Source organism: Erigeron canadensis, chromosome 1 (assembly GCF_010389155.1).
Source record: "Erigeron canadensis isolate Cc75 chromosome 1, C_canadensis_v1, whole genome shotgun sequence".
NCBI classification, from domain to species: Eukaryota; Viridiplantae; Streptophyta; class Magnoliopsida; order Asterales; family Asteraceae; genus Erigeron; species Erigeron canadensis.
Genome location: NC_057761.1, coordinates 9640258 through 9658663, shown reverse-complemented (window position 1 = coordinate 9658663; position 18406 = coordinate 9640258). Strand labels below are relative to the sequence as shown.

General features: G+C 34.6%; 3 long non-coding RNA genes across 3 annotated transcripts; 1 reads left to right on the top strand and 2 right to left on the bottom strand.

Annotated features, from left to right (window-relative positions):
* Positions 1-5446: 5446 nt before the first annotated feature.
* LOC122585476 lies at positions 5447-7121 on the bottom strand. The gene is made up of 2 exons (XR_006321713.1): positions 7005-7121; positions 5447-5918 (listed from the first exon to the last, which is right to left on the bottom strand). It is a non-coding gene; the product is annotated as an uncharacterized LOC122585476 (long non-coding RNA).
* Positions 6503-8816, top strand: LOC122585477. The gene is made up of 2 exons (XR_006321714.1): positions 6503-6602; positions 8627-8816. It is a non-coding gene; the product is annotated as an uncharacterized LOC122585477 (long non-coding RNA).
* A 553-nt stretch (positions 8817-9369) lies between these two features.
* On the bottom strand, positions 9370-11495 carry LOC122584996. The gene is made up of 3 exons (XR_006321629.1): positions 10556-11495; positions 9918-10247; positions 9370-9785 (listed from the first exon to the last, which is right to left on the bottom strand). It is a non-coding gene; the product is annotated as an uncharacterized LOC122584996 (long non-coding RNA).
* Positions 11496-18406: the final 6911 nt, after the last annotated feature.

Sequence of the window (18406 nt, the reverse complement as noted above, 5' to 3'; positions counted from 1 at the left end):
AGAACACATGATAGATGAAAGGATGTCTTTTATATCATTCAAATAATTTACAATCAAATACAAATTACATATGAAAGACATGAGAGGTGTATGTTGCTTCAATCTCAAGAGCATCTTCTTCTTTGGCAATCCTCAACACGGGATCATTTCTTCTGTGGGGCTTCATCAGATCCTCATCAATCTTGCTGATGAACCCTCTGGCACTTGTCATTTTGGCAAACCTTCTTCTAATGCTAATCAGGAAGCCAGTGGAAGCCTTTTCAATTTCTGCCAGCCTGAAGAAGAGTTGATCATTCTGAAAGTTCAAGAAAAAGATGTCAGCAGGAGAATCAAGAACCCTCCCTTCTTCAAAGAAACTCCTAGGAGGAAGCCTGAGATTTAAGCCAGCATCACTAGGGATAGGAAGAAGGTCAGCAGACAAGGGTTGATGAGTATGCTTTCTCTTTTGTATTTGCTTGCCTGCTGACAAAGAGACAACAGCTGGGGAGCCAAAGATTGCCCTCAGCATCGAGAGGTTTGCCTTGAACTTTATTTCGAACTTCAGTTCTCTTTCAAAGTAATCTTTCAGCATGCCTTGAAGTTGTTCATAGCTGGCAGCCTTTTTATCATTTATCAGCATATAAACCTCAAACCACTCTGAAGCCCCCAAGTTGGTTAGCTTTACATTTTCAATTCTGGTTGGAGCACTATGTCCTTCCCTCAAGAACTTCAGATTGGTTGTTGTTGCTCTATGTGTTTCCACAACGGTTATTCTTTGAGGCCTTTTCCTGTCCTCCATGATTTTCAACCACTTGGCCTTCTCACTTTCAAACTTGGCTTTTTTTTCTTTTAGTTGCTGCTCAACATCAGCATGCTTTTGTTTGTAGAGAGCTTCAGGCCCACCAGTGGTTAACAACATCATTTGTTCTCCATCCATTTCATCCTTCTCCAAGAGATCCAGTTATTTTATGTACTCCAGGTTTTTCTTTTCATTTTCCTGGTTGGCTTTGATTCTATCCAGCTCCTCCAGGGCCTCATCTTGGGTCTTTCCCTCAGCAGTTAAAGAAAGAATGTCAATCACTTGATGTTGATTGCCTGTTGGGGAAATGATGGAGATGTTTTCAATAAAGAGAGACGAGGAAGAAGGTTTCTTAAAGAAGCTAGCGTCAGTAAGCTGCTTTTGACGTGCTTCAGTTATTTGAGTGAACTGGGCATTTCCAAGGAAGCGAGGATGGAAAATGTTGAGCACTTCCTTGGATCTGTCAGTGGCCATCTCTTGAGTTAGGCCAACTTCCCATGCTACTTTAATTGCTCGAGGACTCATCTGCTCCTCCTCATCACCAGTTCTTTCAATCTGGGGAGCATTTGCCACAACTAACTGCTGCTCCCCACTTCAGCATCCTTTTCTACATAACCACCAATTGTCTCCCCCTCAACATCAGCACGAAGATCTTCAGCAAGTTCAACCATTTGAATCTCCCACTCAGCACTGGTAGGGGGAACTTCACTTGTATTCTCACTGACAGCCACCACAGCTAGTTCATCAGTTTTGTTTTCGGTGGCCTCAGCAGACTTATCTTTAGCATTTTCTTCCAGTATCTTGTCAGTAGAGGCTTCATAAACATTATTTACAGCCTTGTTAATTGCCTCAGTGACAAGGTCTAAGATGGCAGGATCTACTTTCTCCCCCTTGGAGGTTGTATCATTTATAACCACCTCCACCGTTGCCGTTGGTGCTGCCTACTGCTTTAGAAGTTGAGACAACATCTGTTTGATCTTCCCAACTTCTGTCTCCAACTTTTCTTGGCGCTTACGATCTTCCTCACTGACGGATGCTTGATGGGGAGGAAGACTGGCCACTTGTGTTTCTAAGGCATTTATAGACTTGGTGTTGTGTTCAATCTGGGAGATGAGAGGAGAGACCAGGTCAGCAACTTTCTTTGCCTCAGCAACAGCACAGTCACTGCTGGTGGCAGCTTTCTTCGCTGAAAAGCGAACACCATTTCCAATCCTGCACAACGATCGAGTGAATCCTCTGATGGCCTGCTGATCTCTTTTTATAACATTGGTGTAAGTGCGCAGCTTTTCTTGATCAACAACCATCGAAACTAATTTTTCTTTTATTGTCTCGATGCTAGCAGTGTTATCCTCTTGTTTCTTGTACCAGCTTTCTAAAATCGTCACCAATCTGTCATCTTCATGACCTTTGATTTGTACAGCAAGTGTGGCAGCCTTGGTGAGGTCATTTAGCTGGTTTTCCACCCTTGCTAGCCTATCTGAAGAGTGGGTAAAGAAAGAGATACCCAGATCTTTGGCAGTTTGAGGTTCAATAGACATGTCAACAGATGAGCAGCCAGGAACACTTAAGAAGGAAGAGGGCATGCCTGGAGAAAGCATGGTGTTCACTGGTTGCATAGGTGGAGTCTAAGGTCTGGCAGAAAGAATCAGCACCTCAGTTTCTTCAACAATTTCTGCTGCATTAACATCAGCAACAACTTCTTCAGCATTTTCAATAATGGTTGCTGCATTTTCATCAGCAGCAGCCTCTGCTTCAGTATCCACCTCCATATCACTTGCCTCCATTTCATCAGCCTGGTTGGAGGAATCCAGCTGGAACTCATCAGCCATAAAATCTCCTAACTTCAGATCACTCTCCTCATCATCAAAAACAACATCAGCACCAACATCAAATCCTTCACTTTCCACTACATTTTCAACTTGTGCGACATCCTCAGCACATTCAACTGTATATCTTTCACCAACACCTTCACTTTCAAACATATCCTTCTCAGCCAGTTATGCGACCTCATCAACACTAGAACCCACAACAACATCTGTAGCACCTTCAATATCCACATGCCTTCTTTCAAATGAAAATTTTTAAAAGTTAGGGGAACCGGGTGCCTAGCTTCAGTGTGTTGTGTCACTCATGCATCATCGGCCGTAGAATGTGTTGTCACTAGCATCACATGTGATCTGGCTGCTGACAATGACTCAGGGGGTTGAGAAGATGAAGGAAGTATTTGTTGGGTTTACTCAACTCTAATGGGCTGGGTTGACCCTTGTTCTACACCAACCTCGCCTACAGAAGTTTGAGGTGGCTGTTGTCTGTTTCCCATATTCTCGTCAGTAGTCTGTTGGGAGATGGCTGATGGGCTGGCTGGGTCTCTAATGTCATTGGGAAATGAGGACTTCCTAACCTTAATAGTTTTGCCCTTTGCTACTCGCTGCTGCTGTTTTGGGACAACAGCAGGAGGTGAAGTGGAAGAAGATGAAACAAGTGTTTTCTTGGTTTTCTTGGGAGCTTTTTGGAGGCTGCTGGGGGGATTACCAGCACACCAGCTCCAGAAGGGTTAGGTTTATAAACTTTAGGGAATACAACAAGTAGTACCTAATTCATTGCTGGAGTGAGCTGGCATAGTTGGCATCAGATTGCTCAGTATCGCAAGCAAGAATCTTATATACTGAGCCAACAACTCTTGGAGAGAGAATATAGTTGGCACCATCAGGAAAATATTGTTCTTTTAACTCATGCCTGAAGATCAAGGAGAGAAATCTTGCAAAGGGCACAAAGCTAGATCGATTTCGGATAGTGATCTTTGTCCACGAATCTTCAAATATGACACTGGCGAAGTCAATATTTCTACCATTCGCCAGGGCATAAATCATCTGCATTTGAGCAGCAGGGCTTGATCAAATGAGCCACTGTTGCCTCAAGACTTTGGATGACATGTGTAAACAGCAACCTTCAGACACCCGGCAAGTACTTCTTCTGTGGGTTGCTGTGAACAGCTTGAGCAGGTGATACATTGGTGCCATAACCAATGGTTAATAACCATTCCTTCCATTCATTTGTTTCCACTAAACCCACATATGGTCTTTCCTTAGTTTGACGAGGAAGTTGAAGAACATCACGCAACAGATCTGCAGAGATGGTGATGGTGTGAGTTCCTTTCATCACAGTGCCAGATATGGTGCTATCTGCGAGATTGTAGTCACAAGTCCACCAGAATTCTCTTAAAAGATGAACACACATCTCTTTGGGATCTTTGTATATTGCCCTCCTTGCTGGACATCCTTTGATGAAGTCCAGCATAGAGTAGTAACCTTTAATCTTTGGTGGAACTCCTTCAGATTTCATGTAGTTATTTGCTTTAATAACCAATTTAGATGCCTGAAAAGACACTTGGTTAGAAGGATGAATGCCTTCATTATCATAAACTTTAGATGTGAGATAGGAGAGATTATTTTCATGGATTTCAGGGTTTTGTTATTGTTGTTGTTCAGGAACATTTTCGGATTGAGAAGCCATTTGAATGATGCAGATAGGAGTGAAGATGAAGAGGATGAATAAACGAGAATGAGAATTTGAAGAAATTGAAAAGATTTGGGAGATATGAGAGAATTTGGGAAGATTTGAGAGAAAAAATGAACGTAAAAGACGGAGAAGTGGAAGAGATATGCATATATATAGCATGGATATGGGCCCCATAAATACAAAAAGTGACTTGTCACATTTTCTCTCTCCTACGTAATATATACATATATACGTATTTATTTGAAAATAAATTAAATAAAATATATTTTGTACCAATGATAGTACAGAAAATCATTATTTAATTAAGACTATATGTTCAAATATACGTATGTGAGTAACGTATAAAAGAAGTATGATGTGACAACTAGTACCACAATTTCAACTGTACTTGAGTGCATACGGCGGGTACAGTATACAAGTTGCCCATTAGGGAGAAAATCGAGGTAACCGTTTGAGATACTTAATAAAATATTAGTAAAAATACGTAGTGGAATACACTAAGATAACAAAAGGTATCCACTGACGGTCGGGGTGTGACAGACATGGTCGGATTAAAAAAACCGGTGACATATCCGATTTGCGGTTGGACCAGCCGGTCGAGTTTTCAAAATGGTGCAAAAATCACTAACATCAAGTCAGTGTTTCTCAAGTTTTGCATTCTACATCCTTAATACAAGATATTGTGTTTATATTTGTTTTTTCTTTTATAAATGAAAATGATAAATAATAATAATAATATTATATATCATCAATGAAATTTAACTATAGCTAATAGAGATATGAGTTTTAGAGGGATGAGGATTCACTCTTTCTTATTTTGAGTCGAGTTAAGAATATCTTGACCCTTAATAAAAATCAAGAACAAGATTTAATGATTATTTAAATCATGACCCTTAGATTATATTATATTATAATATAATGGTCACAGATTTTTAACTTGTCTCTCAATTTATTTTCAAATTCAAAGGAATCTTTATCCTAAATAAGTCCGTTTTAGAGGGAGTCATGTGTGGTGATTGTGAATTTAACAGAGGACACCCCATATGTAAGTTTTGGTACATAGACAAGGTAGGGACATACCCCATTGGCATCCTACTATATGTTTCACATAACTTCTTCAATACCTGTCAATCAAAAATTATTTGTATCTTAATTTTTAAAATTAATGATATACTTTAATGATTAAAATAAATGTAGAACCGAAGAAGGTTGTTAGTTCCTTGATTCAAAGAATCAAAGGTTGACATCTAAGAAATCAAAGCATAAGAGCATCAGGTATGGTTTCAAGATCCAGAATCATCTAGAACGCCAACTCAGCGCCACATCAGTTTTTATCATTTAATCTGTTTTGAGCCGTTATGGCTTCTCTCTAGATCTGAGATCGGGATCTCCTCTTCTCTTTTGGCTTTGCTCCAGTTAGCCGTCGAGACTATTTTTTCAGTAATACCCTAGGTCGGAGGTCCTTAGGAAACAACCTCTTTACCATTGGGGAAGGATAAGATTGTCTACATCATACCTCCCTCAAATCCCGACACTCACCGGGATTGAATACCGTTGTTGTTGTTGTGAGCCGTTATGGATGCAGAACGCAGAAAACCACTTTTTCATTTTTTGTATTTACCTATACAAATTAAATTAATTATCTTTGAGACTATTTTTTATAAATAATACTATAAAACAATATTAACAAAAGTAAAATATTAAATCAAACAGAATATAGTATTAATATAACAAATATAATTATTTTGCTAAGTGTGATTATATTCAAGGGAATAAATTGAAAACTTATACGGAGTATTAAAAAGAATAAATGTTGGCTGGCTTTTTTTACTTTACATATTTATTTTACTGTCTCTTCCACTCTTCCATCTACAATAAATAATTATACTACCGTGTACATGTATATATATATACCTTTATATATTATACACGATGGTAACAACTTAGAGGATGTTTGGTTAAGAGAAATAAGCCCAATGAAATGAAATAGAGTCAATTCCGTTGTTTGGTAGAGAAATAAAAATAAAAACACGGAGAAATGAGATTTCTCGGGAAATGATCTCTACGTAATTTCATTTCCACCCGTTTTGTAGAGAAATGAAAATCTGTACTAAAGTTTCTCCGTGTGCAATATTGAGAAATGGGTTAAAAATTAAAAAGGTGAGGGAATAAATATGCACTACACGTGCAAGTCACATTCCTCATCAAAAAACAGAAAACTCTGCCTTTTTCTCTCTTTTCTTCTCACTGATGATTTTGGGAAAGTTGTGCTCCCATTTATCCTTTTGTTTCAATCTGCCATCAAGTAAGTATTATCCCCTAGTATATTATCACTTTGGAGATTTCTTTTGGTTTTTTTAAGAAGCACTATCCGATTAGCGTATAATATATATATATATATATAGTGAAGGAAAAAGGCAAAAGAAAGAGAAACTAGTGGTTCTCACGGTTTTTTCCATAGTTGTTGTTATCACGTTACCCTACCTTATATATATACATACATATATATATATACATATTAATTTAGGTTTCAAACACGTATTTAGAATTTTGGTTTGCAATGGGTTTCAAAACTATAAATAAAAGAAACCATGTCTATCTAAGTTCTTAACCCATATTGATGCTATTATAGTTAGATCTATTCATTTATTAATGTATATAAAATCTTTTTGATCTTGAAGTTCATGAGATATAGGTGTTGACTCACCTCAAGGAGATATGACTTGATTCAAGTTTATAAGGAATCATGTGATAAGATCAATAGCACCATAACAATTATTGAGAGCGAGATGAACACCGATTTAAGTAAGTAAGATGGCTAATAATCAAGAAATAGAACAAGAAAGTGAAGCAAGAAAAGCTCAAATTGAGATGGATATGTTAAATAGTGTTGAAATCCATGTAGAAAGACCGTTTCCTAAGGACCTTCGGCCTAGGGTATTATCCTTGCAAAAATAGTCTCAACGGCTAGTCGGAGCAAACCGAACATCATATGGCCGTATTTGTTAATTTGGAAAAGAAAATTTATTTGATATCATTATGGTTTATAATTAAAAAAAATAAAAAATTACATAGTTTTTTAAGGTTTAAATTTTATAAAGATAAAACAATGAGATTATTGGAATAAAATAATATTTTCATTTCTCTGGTATTGTTTACCAAACATGGGAAATGATTTATGCACGTTTCTCTAATCAATTTCTCTGTCATTACCAAACAAAAAAAATTCAATCAATTTCTCAATCAATTTCATTTCTCTCTATTTCATTTCTCTACTTTATTTCCTCCATTTCATTTATCTGAGTTTCTCCCTACCTAACGTGTCCTTATAGTAATTTGGGAGAGAAAGCAAAGCCATTAAATAATACTCCCTACATATATATCTAACTAAAGTAATATAAAAAGACAAAAAGAAAAGGAAAACAAATCTGACGTTGATGCTTGGCTTTCAAACGTTGGACCCCGAACCATGGGTCGATGCCGATAAGGGGTGGTATGATGGAGGGGCCGACACCGAATTTCCAGCAAGGATTCGTGATCGGCATCAAGCCTCCATACCCTGTGCTCTAAGGGGAAATGGAGTTGTTTTACCAACTAAACTCCATTTCAATCAAATTTTCACTTAATTATTTTTTAATAAAAACCTTTTATTTCATTATTTTTTTAAACTTCATTATACTTCACCAAATCATTGACGATATTTTTACTAAACTTTACTAAACTTCCCAACATCTCTACTTCATTATTTTTATTTCATTTATTTTTAATATTATATGACTTCAAAACTATAAACTAAAACATAAACATGTCACTAGAAACTTAAACATTACAATACTTAAAAAACATTTACTAAATACTTAACATAAAAACAAAATACTTAAAAAAAATCCAACAATTCTAAAAAAACGAAACTATACACGTATTGTAGACAAACAAGTTGTGAAATATAAGGAGATGATGATTGAGAAAATTGTTGATTTGGGAAGGGTTGGAAATATTGTTCCGGATAGTTAACAAATGACCCCGATTATTTTTGGGGTGCTGTTTTTTTTTACCCTTTTTGGATCCGTGATTTGTATAAATTTAGTGTAGTAGAAGAAGAAAAGAAATGGTAGTGGTTTTGTATGAGTTTTTTTACAAAAATGTAGTGGGTTTCATAGTGAAAAGGTAAAGAAAAAGAAAATTAAATTAAAAAAAAAGTCAAAAATTTGGTTGTTCAGAGACCCTAGCAAACATTCCAGCCAATCCCCTTCTTCTTTCTCCACTCCATTGTTTCTTTTCATTCAGTGTTCTTCACCGAAAAACCTTACCTCTCTTCTTGGTGTTTAGGCGGCGGCAGTTTTACCGTCCGTCACTGATCGGCGAACGAGATAACCGATCCCTACTAGTTTATTATTATGTAATAACCCTTGAATAAAGTTGTTATTTATTCTTGATGTATCAATTATCATTTCCATAATAATATGTTGGTTAATGATACAACTTGAGCATATATTAGAATTTCTGTTATTTTGAATTATTAAATTATATATTGGCACTTTGGATCTCAGGTTACTTGATCCGTACCATTTATTGTCCTTTAAGATTCTTTTCACTTGCTCTTAATCTTTTTTATTGATTTTAGGGATTTGTCTTTCGGTTTGAGATCCTGGATTTTGATTCTTAAAATTTTTAATACTTTATTAGATTAGAGGCTCCCTGAGACAAGGTTGAATATACCTTATTAATTTAGTTGTATATAGACTTGGGTACATAAATTTAGAAGCAATTTTATCATGATGGTGTATTTTTACATTTTATTAGATTAGAGGCTCCTTGAGACAAGGTTGAATATATCTTATTAATTTATTTGTATATAGAGTTGGCTATATAAATTTAGAAGCAATGTTATCTGAATGGTGTATTTTGAATTTTAGCTTTGAGGTTTATTTTTTTTATTCATGTCATAAGTTGATTGAGGCAGGCTACCTGCCATGGATAACCAATGCAAATTTAGTGGGATTGTTACATCTCTTCTAAACATTGGTTTTTTTTTCCCTTTAAAATCAAATAAAACTAAAACTGCATTTCTATTAAACTAAAAAGCATTAGTAGATTAATAAAGTGTTCCATCATTTATAAAACAAGACTACAAACTTAAAAAAAGATAACACAATAACATAAATAAAATTAATGATATCCATATTTTCCTTGATTTTTGTTACGTCAATTAACATGATGGATCGTTCGGGTTCATCAAGGTGACTATAGTTAGTGGTCAACCCTCTCAACTCGGCGAGCTTGATCGTACTTACCTTCGCCTTTAGCTTCATTTTAGCCAACTGATTTTCTCCTTTCCCATACCAAAGTGTTCTTTGCTAATGTCCATCAAATCGTCCAACTTCACCGACAAATGGCCAAATGTTTTGTTGGTACCTAGCCTTTCCTTTTGGTTTCCCTCCCGAAGCTTTCCTAGCCGCATCTCTACCACCAACACACTCTTGGAACACTGACTCATCATCGTCATCAAAAAAGTTAAGGTCGATATTGACGCGAGCATCTTAACCTTGAAACATATATATAAAGAAATCGATATATAAAATTTAAAACGCATTGTCAAAAATATATTAAGAAAAACTACCTTGGCTAATTGGATCGTTAATGGATGAGGTTTTCAATCTTTTCGCACTTGGTTGACCACGAGTTTTGTTGACATCAAAAGTTTTTCCATAAATTCCATAGTACTCGGCAATGGCACTTTTCACCACGTCGGCATCACTCTCACCGCTATGATGGTTGTTTGCAAAGGTACAACGAGTATAAATTTGGTTAAAGTTTTGAATGTTTGGACGCATTCTCCTCCATTTTGGTTCCAACCTGTGGTCATCACCATAACCAACCTCCTTGGCTTCGAGTGCGAGCAACTTCTCACAAATTCTTACCCAATACGTCTATTCCTTTTTAAAAATTGCTACAAAAAAACAAAACAAAACATTATTAGGGTACAAAACATTTATATATAACCGAAACACATTTATGTACTAAAAAAACATTAAAAAAAAAGGCAGAAAAGAGAAAAACAAAAATGAAAAAAAGAACTCATTTTTTTAAAAAAAATAAGAAAAGCCGAAATTTTAAAAAAGAAAACTAGAAACCTTTAAAAACCAGAAAAAGAAAGAATAAAAAATGAAAAAAAAAGAAATTTTTTTCGGAAATTAAAAGAAACCAGAAAAAATACCAAAAAACCCAAATTTTTTTATAATAAAAATAAACATATACCTTCTGTCTGGTCTTCGGTAACTTCGAGCCAAACTTTGGCTAAACTCTTTTCATCCTCCGATGTCCATGCAATAGAAAGTTTTATGTGGTTTATCGGCGTGTTTCGTTTTGTGTTGCCGATTTCCTTTTCTTTTTGCTGAACTGCCGACTTTGGGTTGTGTTTCTTAGACGACTTCAACACCAGTGGACGACTTTGTGGTGGCGTATCAATAAGACATTGGCGATCAAAGTGTTGCCCCTATGTGTTTTGTGGAACCAAAGTCGTATGTTTCTTGTGGCGCGTTCCAATTAGCGAAACCCATTTGTTGTGTCCCCATTTGTTGGTTAATGTTGATTTGTTGAAGCAATTGGAATACATGTGGATTGTTTAGTAAGTCTGAATCGTTAAAATCCGGTTGATTTGTAGTGTTTGGGCGTGGACGGTATCCCGGCGTGTTGAAAGGTTTTCTCGGATTGTTGTTGGGATAAATTATGTATAAAAAGTATAGAAGTAGTGGAAGAAGAGAGTAGAAATAGAAGAAGAAAATGTGATTTGAAATGTAAAAAGTTGTTTAAATAAGGAATAAAGTTAAAAAGAAAAAAAAATTAAATTAGGAGTCTTTTTTAACGGTCCATTTTTTGAAATGGGCAATAGTGAAGCACCAAGATGCCGACCCATTTATTCCGCCTAAAATGCAAACTGCTCGGCGGGGTGGTGTTCCCGACGATTAGCTGGCGGTTGGGCTAATTGTCTCACTCCTCTTAGCCTCGGGGTGTTTTACCTAAGGGATTTCGTCCTGGGAGAAAGGATTCAGATCTTTACAATTACATTTGGAGAGGTGATTTTGTAATGCTATTGCCCATCCAATATAAGAACAAACACTTTTACGGTATAACTTGGATTCAAACTCGGGTTGGACACATCATCCAAGGGTGTTGTCAATTTTTTTCATCATTAAAAAAAAGTCATCAAATAATTGTTTTTTATTCAACACCCCGGGATACCTTATAAAACAAACCCAACTCCACTCCCTATTTTATTAAGATTTTAAAAGGGAAAATCCATAAAAAGGTAACTAATTTACACAAATTTCCTATTAAAGGTAACCTATTTTGTTTTCGTCTATTTAAAGAACTGTATTTTCTAAAATTTCCTAATAAATGGTATCTCGTTAGTTTTTGACAGACGACGCTCGTTAAGTGTCAGGTCACCGATGCCACGTCATCATATTTGTTGACGTGGAAGTTGAATTTGACTAAGTGATATATCAGTTTATATATATATATATAATTTCCACGTCAGCAAAACTGATGATGTGGCATTGGTGACGTGGCACTTAACGGACATCGTTTGTCAAAAACTAACAAGATACCCTTTATTAGGAAATTTTTAGAAATAGGATCCTTTAAATAGACAAAAACAAAATAGGTTACCTTTAATAGGAAATTTGTGTAACTAGATTACTTTTTTATGGATTTTTTCCATTTTAAAATACCTAAATAACCCCCACAAATTCAATATTCTTTTCATTCATCCATTGAATGTACCCAAAATACTGCTAACAATTTCAACTCACACAAATCTAAGGTCAAACCCTAACCTAATTATCTATCTACATCTATATTATATTATATCATATTATACAACAAATCTCATTTTGTTGAATTTTAAGTTTTAGTATTCCACAATTCATCTCCTTGGGTTTTAGCCCAACTGGACATTTAATGTCTCTTATGTTTTTCAGCCAAATATTGGTCACGGGTTCGAAACCTTTGAAAGGCATATTGGGAAGTCCTTGCCAATGAGGTGGGACATGGGGGTTTTCTCTAGCATTTAGTTGGTTTCCTCCAGAACGGTAATGAGACTTCCACTGCCAGTCATGCCATCAAATTAACTGTGTTGGTGACGTGGTCAATCTCTACCGGACGATGAAGAGGCAATGTCGTTGAGTCCAATCACCATTACTGTTCAAAAAAAAATAATTCCACAATTCATCAAAATCACATTAAATCAATAACTTATACTACTTGTCGCCGTCACCATCACCACCAATCGCCGCTGCCAACACCGTCGCCACCGTGGACACTACCGCCGCACGCCAACATTCATGTGCCACCGTCGCCGCCATCACCAACGTCACCTCCCCCCACCGCCGCTACTGCCGCACGCCACCACAACCCGTCATCGCCATCACCGTCGCATCGCGCGGGTACCTTTCTAGTTATTATATAAAGCAAACTATTCTTTCTTCCTTTCAACTATTTTACTTTTAAAATATCCAAAATGCAATTAATAATATAACTAAAATAATTCATGAGCATATTGAATCTTAATATACCCTCAATGAAACTAATTACAATAAATACCCTTGAATTCCTATAATAACTGGGTTATCCTATTACATCAATAACCTACACTACCCACCGTTAACACCAATCGCCACCATCATCACGCTACCGCTACGTTTATCTCCACTAGATCACGTGAGCATTCGTCCAGTTTTTAAAATACAAACCAACAATTACTCAATCATTGTGTTTGCAACTTTAATGTGCATCAGTGTCGCCTTTCACGGGTTTTGGGTCTCAAATACCGTCTTCAACGGTATATGGGGGAAGTTGAGATGTAGACAGTCTTACCCCTACCAAAGTTAGAGAGGCTGTTTCCAGGTTCTATCAATGGTAGAAAAGAACATCTAGATTTGCTGGACATGATGATCGAACCCATGATCGATGTCGTCAAAGGCAAGAGCTCTATTATGATATTCTCAGCCACTTGGTTAGCTCTATTGGTGTCCCTATTGCTGTTGATAGATATACTGCTAAAATGTGTGAAAATAAGAAAGGCAGGGCAGTATTTGCTAGAGTTTTGGTTGAGTTTGACTCATTGAGAGATATTCCTATGTTTGCTAAGGCTGAGATTCTAGATTCTGTGAGACGGTTCAGACTTGAGTATCATTGGCTACCTCCTAGGTGTTCACATTGTAAGATTTTCAGGCATAAATTTGATGATTGCAGTGTGAGACCAAGGACACAGAAAGAGATGGAAGCCCGTATGGTTTCTGCAGTTCCAGCATCACAGGTAGGTCCATCAGGGACCAAGGTTGGCCCAACAGGGGCCTAACAGCCTACTCCAGTAGAGGCCCAGGATCAGGATGGGTTTCGAAAGCCCAAGAGACGAAAGAGGAGGCCCAAGAAAGCCCCTTCTTTCTCTATGCCCAAGCCCAAGGTTATCTTTGTCCCTAAAAAGACAAATGACCCTAAGGGTAAGGCCCCAGCTGCTCCCACTCCTGCCACTATAGATTCTTCAGCACCAGTCAAGTTTCCTACTGATCCAGTTCCACAGAGACCACTCTAGATTCATACAGACACAGTTCCAGATACTTACTCAGGTACACAGGCTCAGACAGATCATGATTCTATACTTACTCCACCAGGTCCTGTTGTTGAGACTAGGAACAAGTATGATGTACTATGCCGAATTAACACTGATGATGTTAGTATTCCCTCGGTTGAGCCTTATTTTCATGCTACACATGCTGCTGGGGATGATGGTTTTGGTCGTTTCATGATGATGGACGACTGGCACTGATAGTTATACTAGCACTATGTTATACTCTTATTGTTTAGATTACTAGTTTGATTATTTATTGGGTTTTTGGGCCTGTCCAGTTACTCAGTTGGTTCATTTCCTGCACCATGGGTCCCCTTATCTTATTCTGGGGGGCCCATGGGGGCATTACTTTGTAAATGTTTATTGCATTTATAATACATTTTCCTTTATCCAAAAAAAAAGAGGCAAGAACTCTAACCACTAATCCAACCTAATTAATTTCCATCAATATATAAACTCTAAAAGAGAAAAACAATATAAAATTAAATATATAAGTAAATATATAATTAAACTTTAATGTGCACTATCCATCAGAATTACATATATAATTAAACTAGAAAAAAATCTTAAAAGAGAATAAACACTACCTTACATCTGCTCTTGATGAGAGATACGAATTATGACTCAAACGGTTGACGAATTGAAGAATCCTATCCAAAAATTTCTAGATGGAAAGAGATGTTATATATGGAGGACTTGGCTCAATGGAAAGAGGGTCTGTCCTTCAACTTTAGCTCAATAATTGAAATGTCATTCCCTTTGAATAAGGTCTTGTGTTCATTTTATATTCATTAGTATTGCATGAAGTATAATATGTGATAGTTAATATGAATATTTGATAACGTATGTTTTTATATAAATGCAAAGATTTTCATAAGTAATAAGAGTTATATTTTGAATTTATTTATTTCAATAAAGTAAAAATTTCCATTTAATGATAATATAGATTTATATGTACATGCCTAAATAATTTATAGTTGTTAAAAGTTATTATAGATATTCATATAACTAAAACAACATTTTTAAATAACCGCACATCGTGCGGGTAAAAGACCTAGTATATATATATATCTATATAACTATTAAAACAGTAGGAAACCGAATGATTCTAGAGCATCTTTAACTTAAAACTATCTTATAATATTGACACATAGGATTAATCGTATGTGTCATCTCCATACTTTTCTCTACAATATTAATCTTTATATTGGAATTAATATAGAAAAAAAAGTGAAATAAATTTAAAATCATTATAAAAACATCATATCTTTTTTATAATTGATTCTACTTTACGACAAAGTTTAGAAAATTAAACTATGAAATTCATTTGATTTGTTAATATACTCCATATTCTTTAATTTGAATGATTTAGATATTTTTAATTACTATATAAATATAAAAAAAACCTAAATTACTTTAATAACAGAATCTTAAATTTATAGGAAATATATATAGATTTATTACCCAATTCTTAAATCATCTGTCCTAACATATAGATTTTTGCATATATAAATAGATGAATGAATGTAAACAACGTAAATTTTTGTATTGCTTTCTTACGACTCAAAGTGAATGTAGTTATGGTTTTTAGGTTTTATATTTTCATGCAAATTAGTTTACTATATTAAAATGAATTGGTTGTTTATATAAACAGATTTCAAGCTGAATGTTTATTTTGGATGTTTTTTAAACCATTGAGATACTATTAAGTTGTTCCTTGAAATCGATGGTTTTTTGTGTATGTTATTTTTGTTAGATTTTCGTTAACTAGACATAGAGGTTGCAGATTCTTGATGAATAATAATTTTTTAAAACATCATCATCCAAAAGAACTAGATATATTCATTTTTGTGAGTAATAAATGTGATTTCTTTTTTAAAGTCGATTATTTTATTTTTTAACTTTGTAAACTGTAACAGTTAGATTCTATTTTTTAAAATTTTTATTTACATAGCTAGCAAATAAACAACACAATAAAATTACGATAACTAGATCAAATTTTATTGATTGTCAATGTTAAAAGTTTTGAAAAATAAATTCAACATCCACGCATCACGTGAATAAAAGACCTAGTATATATATATATATATATATATGGAGTGTCTAGGGCTATGGGGTGTTCTTAGAATTACGAGGCTTATGTGATATTTTATCCAAATTTTTCAGTTCAGCCATAAGTTTGTTAATTCGACATTTAAACACCTCAAGTTTTTAATCTATTCACCAAAGACTTAATTATAACATTAACTTCTATAGGGCCACACAATTTACATGTTTTCATTTAAATAACACATACTATATTCAATGTACATTTTATATACACGTATAACACTAATTAAAGACATCTATGAAGGACCATTCGGTGTGCTATTGCATGTTCTTCACTACAAGTTACTTATCTTACAATTTTAAATCAACATATATATTGAAAAATAAAAAAATTACTAGAGCATAATCATCTTTACTAGCGTCCTGGAAGTAATTAGTTGTATGTAGTGCTCATCATTTCCAATAAACGAACCTCACCTAAGATGAACAATCTTTTGACTTTCTTGAAAACTCAAAGAAAAATCTTCCTTACACTATTCGTACCCAAAAAAAAAAAAAAAATCTTGTTTGTCACAATAATGTCTCATTGACATTTATAGTGTACAAATTAAATCCCATCATAAGATGGATGGTGGTAGGTGAATGAAGATTAGGAAGCTTTGTAATTTAAGGTGGTCCGCTTTTTTAATGGATTAAAGGTCCACAAATCCAACTTCAAAGGATCACCGTTTAAATGGCCGGGTTTAAAATTTGGCTCCACTTACTAGGACCAAAAAACCATATGAAGCAAATTATTTACTTGCATGTTCTAAGGCTCATATGAAGCCCTATTTATGTGACATTAACACTCAATAAATATATTTTGAGGTGAATAATGAAAGAAAATGCAATCCACCAAATCAGATAATGGTTGTGACTGTTTATTTGAACTTCATTCGAAGATACATCGACTAATCTAAAAGAAAAGAAAAAGATACCATTCAATATTTCAATAGTAATCGTCTTAATATTGATAGCCACACTTAAGAATGTTCACTTTATAAAAATTATGTCTAGATTCATATAGGACGGTTTTTGAAATGATTATGTAGTTTCTTTTAGGCTAAACGGAGTGGGGCGGATTCCTCCTCCTTCTCGCCTCTTTCTCGCCCCCTACACCAATCCTTCCCGCCATTTGCGCCCAAATACTCTTCCGGGCGGATTTATTTTTTGCCCAAAACCCACTCATGACCGTGCCTTGTTTTCCGTCCCCCATCCCTCCAACGGTTACTTTTCTTCTTTTCTTTTTTCTATATATACATAACCCACATTCATTTTTTACATACAACCAACACAAAACCAAAACAAAAACCAACATACACCCAAAAATTATATAAAACATACACTACATTATTTAACAACTAGATTATTAACCCGCGTAATACGCGAGTCAACATATAATTAGTGACATGTTATTCTTTTATAATATCAATATTAACCGATTTAGATAGAAAAAAATGTTAAAAATAGTTATGTTATTATTATTTTAAAAATTATTGTATCTATTATATACATATAGTTAGTCTTATTTATTTTTAAAATATGTTAACATATTAACATTATAAAACAAAACGCATATAACAGATTATTATTACTTGTATGTGATATCATACATGTTCTATACAAAATCACAACTTTAGTAATGATGTTTTTAATCTTTGAATTTATAACAAAACTAAATGTAACTTTTATATTTGTTTAGTTACATAAATTTATTCTTTTTTGTAAGAAATGTGTGAATTACTAGTGAATATCGGAAGTTTTGACAGACATTGTCTTAATAGCATGTGTAATTGATTTGATTACATCGGTCACCTTTAAAAAATTACTATAATTATGAAAGCTATATAATAAATTTAATATCAAAATAAATGAAATTAATATTATCTTCACTAAAAGTAAAATATTGGAAGCGAACTTTTTCTAAACTATGGTACAGAGTATTGAACTTTCCACATAATATCATAGGATGTTATACTACATAATGAAATGAATTGACAGATTTAAATTTTAAACATTTTTATTTTTTTTGTTTCGTTTAATTACTTCATTTTCAAAGTTTGCTAAATATTATAATTTTTATATTCTAGTACATTAAATGATCCTAAGTTAGCGGTGGTTGAAGCCGTGACACCACCATAGATTGTCTAGGTATATTATTAGTACTGTTAATGTCAAGTTAGTTATTATCATATTAAAATGGCATTTATAAATTATTTATGACTATTGGACTTCAAAACACAAATAAAATCACTAATGATACAAAGGTCTTTATCATGTTAGTTTTAAAAACTATAAAATTTCTCGTGCGGTAAGAAGTTCGAACTTGTGACCATGACTTTTACACACAATGTGTGTGCCAACTCTTCTTTGCAGGAGTTGGCAAAAAA